The sequence below is a fragment of the Camelus bactrianus genome, chromosome X (genome assembly GCF_048773025.1).
Source record: "Camelus bactrianus isolate YW-2024 breed Bactrian camel chromosome X, ASM4877302v1, whole genome shotgun sequence".
NCBI lineage: Eukaryota > Metazoa > Chordata > Mammalia > Artiodactyla > Camelidae > Camelus > Camelus bactrianus.
In genome coordinates this window covers 73,458,994-73,470,584 of record NC_133575.1, presented here as the reverse complement: position 1 = coordinate 73,470,584, position 11,591 = coordinate 73,458,994, and the positions used below count along the sequence as shown (strand labels likewise).

At 34.4% G+C, this 11,591-nt stretch overlaps 1 non-coding gene across 1 annotated transcript; it reads left to right on the top strand.

The window, feature by feature from the left end:
- Positions 1 to 11,217: 11,217 nt before the first annotated feature.
- LOC123616209 (small nucleolar RNA SNORA18) lies at positions 11,218 to 11,348 on the top strand. Its single transcript, XR_006724099.1, has one exon. It is a non-coding gene; the product is annotated as a small nucleolar RNA SNORA18 (small nucleolar RNA).
- Positions 11,349 to 11,591: the final 243 nt, after the last annotated feature.

Sequence of the window (11,591 nt, the reverse complement as noted above, 5' to 3'; positions counted from 1 at the left end):
AAGCATGAATAACAAATAGAACTCCATGCAGTATTGATAAGTACATAGGGCGATCTCAAAGACTGACCTTTTTAGAGCCTTCCCTTATCAGAGCTCAGTCGATGAAAAGAGGACTTTTACATTGATACTGTCTTGTCAGATACTATCATTGCAATGGCATAGGGCAAGATACTCCCAAGTGTCTTTTACTGCAGTGCTATGATAAGGTATCCCTTAACATTGGAGAATAGGAGACTATTTCTTCTTATGGTTTGTCTGTAAAAGAGGTTGAATGTATGAACTTGATTCAATTTTAGTGAAACCGTTTCCTTGGTATATTTTCTCACTACTTTTTAGGAACAATGTGAAACACTGAGGACAGTGTTTTTGTTTTTCATCTCTTGCTGTTAGAGCCCCCAGCACTTCTAACAGTGTCTGACACCTGGTAGGTACTCAATAAATATCTTTGGAGTAAATGATTTAATAGCTAATTAAACAAAAAGTTATTAAGAATGATTTTTGACTCTAAAATCTTTGTAGAATCACTAATTGAAAATCAAGATTCCCGGCAGAATGAAAATGCTGTACATTTATTCTAAAATGTGAATAAGGTGAAATTAGCTAGAATTATGTCAAAGATATTTGCTTTTATAAATGAATTAGGTGATGGTTGAGGCAACATCTAAATACAAAACCACATTTCTACTCCAGGGTGCAAAAATCTGACAGTTAATTTCCCAAGATGGATTAGTGAAAGTAAAAAGCACTGCTTTTATCAAGGCTGATATAGTTTGTAGGATTTCATTTTTTGCATCAACGCTAAACACTTTTTTTAAAACAGAGGTGTTTATTTATTCTTTTTGTGGGGGCTGGGGAAGGAGGTATTTAAGCTTATTTATTTATTTTTTAGAGGAAGTACTGAGGATTGAACCCAGGATCTCGTGCATGCTAAGCATGCACTCTAGCACTTTAAGCTATACCCTCCCCCAACGCTAAACATTCTTTAGTGTGTTTACTTGCTTTTGGACTGCACCTCTGGGAACAAATGTCTGTGATCTGTGTGGGCTTCTTGTATTTCGAGTTTCCTTTGTAGATTTGTCTCTTCCTCCCTATTTTGCCTCTTATTTTTCCAACACGAACAGCTTAGATGATCTTCAAATAACGTTGATTCTCCATTGAATGTGAAGTTAATTCATTATGAGGCATTTTCTTTTCACAGAGGGCCATCTTTCCCATTCTTTGGGAAAGCAGCATTTTTCATTTATAAGAGTGATTGTTTTGTTATAAGTCTATTTTAGATTGTTTGAGCTGCTATAACAAAATACCACAGACCGGATAGTTTATAAACAACAGAAATGTGTTTGTCACAGTTCTGGAGGCTGGGAAGTCCAAGATCAAGGTGCCAACATGGTCAGGTTCTCTGGCGAGGGTCCTTTTCTTAGCTGATAGCTGGTGCCTTCTGATTTTGTCCTCACCTGGTGGAAGGGGCTAGGGAGCTCGGAGGGATCTCTTTTATAAGAACATTAGTCCTATTCCTGAAGGCTCCACCCTCATGACCTAATCACCTCCCAAAGGACACACCTATTAATACCATTACCTTTGGGGGTTGGGATTTCAACATATGAATTTGGGGGGCACACAACACTCAGTTCACTCCAAACTTTATTTTTTACAGCAGTTTTAGGTTCACAGCAAAATTAAGAGGAAGGTACAGAGATTTCCCATGTACTCCTGCCCCACCACATACACAGCCTCCCCTATTCTTAACACCCCTCACCAGAGTGGTACATTTGTTACAATTGATGAAGCTACCCACACTGATGCAACATAGTCACCAAAAGTCCGTAGCTTACCTTAAGGTTCATTCTTGGTGTTGTACATCCTAAGGGTTTGGACAAATGTATAACATATATCCATCATTATACTATCATATAGAATATTTTCACTGCCCTAAAAAATCCTCTGTGCTCTGCCTATTCATCCATCTCCCCCTAAAATCCTTGGTAAACATGGATCCATAGTTTTTCCTTTTCCACAATGTTATATAGTTGCAATTATACAGTATGTAACCTTTTCAGATTGGCTTCTTTCACTTAGTAATAGACATTTAAGGTACCTCCATGTCTTTTCATGGCTTGATAACTCTTCTTTTTTAGTGCTGAGTAGTATTTCATTGCCTGGATGTACCCGAGTTTATTCTTCCATTCACCCACTGAAGGACATCTTGGTTGTTTGCAAGTTTGGCAATTATGAATAAAGCTGCCAAAAACATCTATGTGCAGGTTTTTGTTTGGACATAAGTTTTCAACTCCTTTGAGTCAATACCAGGGAGCATGATTGCTGGATCTTATGGTTAAGAGTATGTTTAGTTTTGTAAGAAACTACCAAACTGTCTGCCAAAGTGACTGTACCATATTGCATTTCCACCAGTAATGAATAAGAGTTCCTGTTGCTCCACATCCTTGTCAGCATTTGGTATTGTCAGTGCTCCAGGTTTTGGCCATTCTAAGAGGTGTGTAATTTTATCTCTTGTTTTAGTTTACATTTTCCTTATGACGTGAAATGTGGAGCATCTCTTCATATGCTTATTTGCCATCTTTATATCTTCTTTGGTGTGATGTCTTTTGCAGAACAGAGGAGTTTAACTTTCACAAAGTCTGTCTTACAGATGCTTTCTTTCATCAATCATTCCTTTGGTGGGGTATCTAAAAAGTTGTTGCCTGGCTTGAAGTTGCTCAAATTTTCTCCTATGTTATTTTTTAGGAGTTTCATAGTTTTGCATTTTACATTTAGATCTGTAAGAATAAGTTTTAAATTATCTTTTTATTTTGGAATAATTTTTAGATTCATAGAAAAGTTCCAAGAATAGTACAGAGTTCCTATACTTCCCTCAACTAGTTTCCCTCATTGTTAATATCTTACATGATCTTGGTACAGTTGTCAAAACTAAAACTTAACATTGGCTCTTTAGTAGTAACTAAAATCTGTGATATTTTAATAGCTCTATGCAACTTATTTGGTAAATAAAAAGTGATTTTGAAGGTAGAGCCTTCAAAACTAAATAATCAAAAATCAGTTGATAATTAAGACATTTTAAAATATACTTTCAATGGAAACTTCCTTTAAAACAAATTAAATGGAACTCTCCAGCTTTGTATATCAAAGATTACTATGGGAAACACAAGCAGGCTTATTATTATTAAAAATATCTGAATTCTGTGGGATGCTCAGTTTGTTTTCTTTTGAATTGCCTTATAGTTGGCCACATTTGTAGATTTCAATCTCATTACAACTTTCTGGTTTTTCCTTATAATTTCTGAAGTTCAAGGATCAATCTGCTGATTTTGTTCCAATTTGTTTTGAAGAACTAGACTAGGAATCCCATCTCTGCTGAGTAGCCATTGAATTTGTCCTTAGAGTTATAACTGGACTATGACTGTATAATAATTGAAAACCTAAAGTTTGCAAGCTGCTTTAGGAAGGATTATAATATTCTTTACTTTTCCCATCAACTCAAGGGATTTATTTTTGTATAGTGAAAAGACTGGATTCCAGTAAGGCATAGAAATCTGAGAAAAATAACAAAATCTACTATATCTACAAGGGTTAAAAATGTCTACAAAAGCAGATGTGAATTTAAATTAACCACATGTTCGCTCTGATGTTTACTGTACTTTGGGGTTCTTTGTTAAAAATGTAATGCTGAGATATCATTTGGAGACTTGGGAACCATCTTTCTTATTGGATTCTGGTCGTTCAGGCTCCTTTAAATTCAGTAAATACCTCCCTTGAAAATGTTAGTGTATTTGCTCTTACAAACTGTAATTTTTCACTTGGAACACAGTAACATTTTCCCTTTAATCCTTTGTATTTCTGGTTATTAAATATACTATCATACTGTATATGGAAATTCTCTTTATTTCAGCTATAATCAAATGGAGATAAATGCCTTTGGAAAAAAAGAAAAATTTAAAATTAAACAATACATTTGACAAGCTAAAAGAAAAATTGTGAGAAGTACACTTCGAAATATGAGACTTATGTGATGGCAAAAGCCGAGTGCCCCTTTAAAATAGATAACTAAAATTATTTAGTTTGAAATTTTCCTTGTAGAAAAACCTCTTACTTTATGTAAATAGTAGAAATGATCCATTTGTCCAACATGCTAAGAGAAGGGATTCTTATTTTTTCATTCAAAGTGAGAACCAAAAGCATTTCTTCCTAAAACATGTTCATAAAGAACTTGCAATGTGTGTGTTTGCGTGTGTATGTGTATCTTTATTTTTACTCAAGAAGCAAACTGTTTCATTGCAACCAAAGCCAAAGCATATTTACAGTTTTTAAAATAAAAATTTCCACTTGAATACACACATGGAAAATAACTTGAGGAAATGAACTCTCTTAACCTCTAAATGTAGTTTTACTGTTCTTTAAATATTTCAGAATAGAAAGCAAATTACTGAGTATTCAATTGGCAGTTACTTTGTGTGCAAAAGGAAAAAAGACATCATCCTTGTGGAGGAGGACACTGACTTTCTCACTAATGTCACTAAAAGCCATTCTATATAATATGAATTAATTGACTTACTGATAATCTACCCACCAGAATGTTCATTCCAGAAGGTTTACATATATTCCTTTGGAGAACTTCCCAACTGCCTCCCACTCTTCCCAACCAAAATAGAGTTATACAAAGTATGATCTTAGTCTTTTTTTTTTTTTTTCAAACACTGCATATTTCCGTTCTCCTCTTGTGGTGCTTCTTCTGAAAACTGCTTCTCAAGAGTGAACACAAATGGTAATATCCATGAGAAGTGTGAAATGAATCATGCCACCAATTAAGATGAATCTAGTGGTGATTTATCAAGTCTACAGTTTGGTATAATTAATTATATTAATTTTAATTTATTCCACTTCTGGTCATTTTATTAGCACTTCTGTGAGAGATGGATAAAATCAGCATTTTCAAATATATTTCAATTTCATATAGTCTTTTTTCCCTATGAAGGTAATAGAGGAGCTTGTGTAGATGGGACAATGGATTGGTCAGAGTCTTCAGGTCATGTCTAATTTTCACCTGCTTCTCTTGGGTTAGCAAAGACAATTAAGATTAAGCTATATAGGGGGAGGGTATAGCTCAAGTGTTAGAGGGAATTCTTAGTATGCACAAGGTCCTGGGTTCAATTCCCAGAACCTCTGCTAAAAGTAAATAAATAATAAACCTAATTATTCCTCCTGCCAATGAAAGAGATTAAACTATACATGAAAATCTCTCATAGAATTTACTTAACCCCAGCATAGTTGATCATGTCAGAAAATGGTTAAAGCAATAACTGGAGCACTGAATTGTGGCATTTTTCTGAATCATAAAGATAATTAATCTGGAGATGCAAATATGAGGCATTTACAAACCCCAGAGGGGGAAAAAATATATATATATATATAAATATTCTTTAGAATACTTTGATAAAGTATGGCTCAATAGATGAATTTTCCATTCTCAGTAAGTTGTTTGACTCAAAGGATTAAATAAAATGCGTTGTATTACAACTCTCTTTTTGTAAAATAGTAATCTTGTTTGAGTTCAACTTTTTAGTTACAAAGGATCCATTTTTCCTCCTTCCATCAGATATTATGTCACTTCATGATGTTTTAGCCTTTGATTATGGTGAAATGTCAACATGTGGAGTTACTCTAATGCAGAACTAAAAATTAATATCAAAAGTAAATTTAGAGCAGTAGGTGAGAATAAAAGGACAACTAGAACCTCGTAAATGTATTTCAGTATCTGTGTGTTGTGTGCTTTAGTTACTTTTATCATCCTTAGCGTCAGAAGACATATTTGTTTATAATCTACAAAGCAGTGAAGTCATAGAATGAAAATTAAATTGATATGCCATATATATGCTGGTAATAATTCTTTGGATTTTAATGAAGATATGCTAAATCTAGGAACAAATTACTGTAATTGTAGGCACTGATCATTAAATCAAGTAGAAAAATCATTGTAAAAGAAGAGAGAACTCAATCTTGGTTTAAAGCAAAAAAACTAAAGAACACACACATATACACAAAGGCACTGAAAAATCTAGGACTTCTAGATTACAAACAAATATAAGTTTAACCACTAGTAGGGAAAAAGTAGTTGTGGCACAGCTGAAATTTTACCTTCCTTTAAGACAACCTCATGTGCCAATTTGCTGTACTTAATACGCATTGAAAAACAATATATTCGTAATAGCTTGCATATAGTTTAATTAAAAAACATGTTTCTTCTTTCTCATCATCTTTTCATTTGGAGGAACTATTGCCACTGCTATATTATAGCTCAGCTGTTAATATCATTTCAGTGACTTATAAGACCAGTCACAGTACTCAACTACCGTTAGATGGAGTAAAAAGAAAAAATATACACATAATTTGAGGGAAAAAAAAACATAGTCACACTGTTAGTACTATTATGAAAAGAAATAAGACTCGGGCTCTCCAGTGTTTTTAAGGAGATATACAGGTGTTGCTTGAAACTGTTACTCTTGCTTTGAGGTGTGAAGCTTGGGATTCTCCTTGCTCAAGTTGCCTTCATGTTGGTCTGTGTATGGTTTTGAACTGCTTGTGAATCACTGAGTGAATTTTCTGACTCCAGATTTATGCAGAGTGAGTTTGTTGTATTTTAGTGGTAACTGGATTTTCATCTATTTTTAAGTCACCGGATAGTTGTATCAAGTTTTCATTTTTAAATTGTTTAGAGATGATTATTTTATTTAAACATGACCAACAGTCCCCATTACATTTGAAATGATGGGAAATGTGTACCATTTTACATTAGGTGCCTCTCCGGAAAACAAAAGAGAGGAATTTAATAGCCACATGAGACACTGTAAACACTGCGCCCCCTTCCCCACCAACACACAAATTTTTTGTGGTTATTTAGGGACTATCAATATTTAAGACTGTGGATAAGTTTGCCTTATGGCATGTATATTGTTGGAAAACTAAAAATGCATCTCACAAGTGTTCGAATATTTTGTACAACATAGAAAATTGACTGTGTGCATAATTCATTAGGTATCAAGAATGAAAGACACACTGACTCCAGTGAAGTTTAATAAAGTGAAATCATTTTTTGCCTTGTAAATCAAAATAGCACAATTAATTTTACTTTCTCTAAACTGGATAGTTTTCTTCTTCTGTCCTCTTAGCCTGTGAGAAACTTGTGTGAACTTTTGCAACATTTTAATTTAAAACCCAGACATTTCTTTCGGTGCTGCAACTCAAGCAATCAGTTAATTATCCGATAAAGATTAAAGGAGGCGTGCAATACAAAATTCAATTAAATTGCATATGATTGCTTAATATGTTGAGAGCTGTTTCTACAGGCAACCAAAATTATAATTATGTGTAGCTAACAAAGTATTGTTTTATCTTCCATATCTGTATTTCCCACTGACTCACAGAGCTTTTGCTCCATTTTAATGGGATCTCTTCCCAGCTGCTCTAAAAAGCTATTTGCTATAGTCATCCTCTTAGTTATTTTACTGCAATACTTGCCGTGGTGGTTTTATTAAATCGGAGGCAAATGTTTAATCATCAGGATATTTCTAAAGCAGTTTAATTACCAACACTGAAGAAGATGACAGAGCTACACACAAGTCATGTTTATGCCCCTGTTTAATTGAACACCCACACCTTTTTAGACGTAGAGAGAATAGTTTGTTCTTCAATGAAGTTGCTGGTTGCTCTGTACTCTCGGCCTGTGTAAAATATGATGAATCCTAGATTTTAGCATCTTATTGACTTTCATGCTTTGGGGTTTTCTACCTGTGATTAAAGGATAAAAATGATGCATAGTGATAATTTTATAGTTAGAATGGTCAATAGGCAGTTGTGTAAGTGCAGGAGCCTTTTCTTAACAAGATTCTGTGTTTGCAGATAAATTCAAAAGTCTACCAGCTGAAATACACACTCCAAACTATATAAGATGGCAGTTAACTATGAGGGGTAGAATTAAGAAGGGGAATACAGCCTTGGGGATTTCATTCTTTTACGTCTTCTGCATTGTTAGAAATTGTTACAGTGAATACACCACTTACAATGATTCTCTTTATAAAAAGCAAACCTACAAAAGAGTTTACTAGTCACAAAATTTCATTCTCCTCTGAATCCAGGCTAGGCAGTGTCTTACTTGTTTTGGCTTTTCCATACTTCTCCACCCTGAAGTCTCTACACTTCTCCAGAATTTACCTACCTACAGCTACATTTCTCCAAACTGGCAATGTATACTTTTAGATTTATCTGCTAAATGAATCCTTTTTACTGTATTACTAATGGTGTTTTATAGTTCTCTAAATTCCTCTCACATATTGACTCAAGTAAATTACAGCCTAAAACAAGAACCTTAAGGTGTCAGAATTTTTTAGTCAAAAGCAAAGCTTGGGTGGTGAAGTATTTGGTAGCTCTCAAATCAAGCCATGTAATTTTTTTTTTTCTTGACTGGCACTAAGGCTAGCCTTGGTACTATGCTGCAGTTAAAATATACCAAATAGAAAGAAGTATAAAAACTCTCATGGACCCACTTGTGAGTTGTACTTATATTTTTAATTTTAAATGATATTTTCTAATACATGGGATTATCAGTTATGCATGATTGATATCCTCATTTTGTGGATTTCGGATGAATCCATGCCTTTTTTTCCCCCTTGGGAAGAACAGAATCTCATTATACCAAAGATCAATTTTCAAATGCAGCTACTGAAGGGAGAGATAGCATACTGAATCATTAACACCTTAGTGAAAATTAGATTTTATTAGCTCATAGAGTTTGGTGAAGAAAAAAAGTGAACTTTGGTCTGATGTATTAATTGATTCTCTTTATTTATAGAAAAGCACTGTATTGCTATCTTTTCTAAACCATGGATTTGATTTTACAGTTTGAAAAAAAAAAGTCCTTTGGCACTAACAAATCACAGTTACCAATTGCTCTATTAAAAGTTACACTATCTTGAGAAAGCTTATTAAAAGTATCCTCGTGAGTTTTCAGACATTCTTTGGCAAACAAGAGTTAACGCAGTACCAGTTTCTTAAGTACTAGTAATAAAGGAAGCTTTGGGAATATTTGAGAGAAGTAAACTATGATTTAGTTTACAATGTTGAAGGGTTTTTTTTTTTCTTTTTACTTGTCAACATATTTGTGTTTAATAGAAAAGTTACAAGAGTCTTCTGATAAAAATTGTTGCCGGCATTGGTGCCTACCCTAGCTTCTGCTTTTCAATAGCCTAGGGGCATTTCCAAATTGTTGTTTGTGTAAAGTGCCTTTAGATGTATCACATCAAATTTTGGAAAATGCCTTAAAACAAAAATATGGGGAAATAGTGGAAAATGGCACAAGCTTCACTGTTCTCCCAAGGTATAAATGACACTGCTAATAAACACGGGTGGTTCATTTTTACACTAACCTTCCCATTGCTCCCTGTCTTCTCTGTTGCCCTTGATCATGTTTGTGTTTAGCTTGTTTGTGTTTAACTTGCCCAAGGTCTCTTGGTACTTTTTGCAGAAAATCATTCAGCCCTCTTGATTCCTCAGATAGTAAGTACTCTTTCCACTGCCCCATCCTGATTCTCTCTACTCTCTGTTCATAAATGATATGTCAGAGAGGATTTCTTTACCATTTGTTAACTCTCTAAGTAACTCTCTAAGAGCTGGACTTTAGGTGATTTGAGGCAGATTACTTTCTCTCCCTCCATGTTCAATCATGAAAAAGATGAAAAGACGTGGTTTTGTGTAAACTAAAATTAGCTGTGATTTGTAGATTTATATATCACAAAGCATATAATCACCCTTGCCTCTAATCTACATTGTTTAGTCCAAGCCATCTCTCAATTAGACTGTTACGAGTTAGAATAATAAGAGTTTAAAGTGAAAAGGGATTTTCCTGGCTTGAGTTCACATTTCAACACTCTCTTCCCCTAATAGATTCTTAACAGTACTTGTAAAATTGCCTTTTTTGCCCACATGGGCTTATGCCTAGAATCAGTAATTCAGCATCTTGGAAATATTCTCTTTGTCCAGTCATAAACTTTAACCATGGAAGTATTCAGATTTCTCCCATATTTCTTTCTAAGTTGTGAGAGAGAGCAGAGAGTTAAAAAAGAACACAAATTAAGACAGAGATCAAAAGGGATGTTTTAGAGTAATCTGTGCCAGGTGACAATTAGGGAAACAGACTTGATTTTTAAAAAAATTTTTGGAAGGGATAATTGGGTTTATTTATTTATTTATTTTGTAGGCTAGGTACCAGGGATTGAACCCAGGACCTCGTGCATGCTAAGCATGCACTCTACCACTTGAGCAATACCCTCACCCCCAGACTTAAATTTGCCACAAAAATAACTAAATTGTACTATGCTTTCCATTTATCTCCAGCATTGGCTATTTCCTTAAGGAGTTCCAAAACATTTTAGATCGGAAAATAACTTTTGCCCCTATCTAATATAATACTGTTTCTGCATAAATTAATTACTAAACCCAGAGTCAGGTAGAATTGGATTTGAGTTCCAGACCCTCCAATGCTGGTTTTGTGAGCTAGTATGAATCATTGCGCCTCTTAAAGCATGCATTTCCTAAACTTTAAGCATGCACGAAGAGAAAGTATCCACTGTTAACAGTGATTGTGGTGATTATATGAGATAATCTATGTGAGAATGCTTTTCTAAACTGTAAAACGCTATCAAATGTAAACTGTTTAATTCAACATGCTCTGGACACTGCTTATCTCTCCAAGCATATCCTGTTATTCTTTTCCTTGATATTTTTTCTCCATTTCCACCTGCTTTCCTTCTGTTCCTTAAATGCACTAAGCTCATTTCTGTCCCAGGGCTTTTGCACAAACTGTTTTCTCTTTCTGATATGTTCTTTTCTCTGATCTTTGTATAGCTGGATCATCCTTAGTAATAGATGTCAACTTGATCAAAAATACAGTCAACAATACTGTATTATAAACATCAAAGTTGCTAAGACACTAGATTTTAATTGTTCCCACCACACAAAAACAAATGATAATTATGCAGTGAAGGTATTAGCTAACACTATAATAGTAATCATATTGCAATATATAAATGTATCAAGTGAACACATGGTACACCTTAAACTTACATGGTGTTTTATGTCAATTATATTTCAATAAAAAAAAAAGGCAACAGAGCTTTTGGGTGCTGTGTAGCCTGGATTTAAAGCTCTGCTGTAGTTGAGGTCTATCCTGATGGGGCTTTTTCTGTAGACCTACATCGTTGAAAATGCCTCATAGAGAAACTGTGCGGTTTCCTTTACTCTCAGAACTACATGTTAGATTTGTGGGAAAGAACTGCAAGACAGCTGCTAAATAAACTATGAGAAACCTAACCTAACTTTTTAATCTTAGATATTGGCATATCCCAATGATCAGTGCTGTTCTAGGGTGTGATAAGCTTAGGAGTATATATGATTTGGACTTAATGCATGTTTAGAGGGTGTCTAAAATTCAGAACCAGGCAGATCTATCTTCTTTGACCCCAAATATAGTCCTAAAGTAAATTGCTTGAGGAAATTGGATCCCAAAGATTACAGGTGAGGAGTTTTTG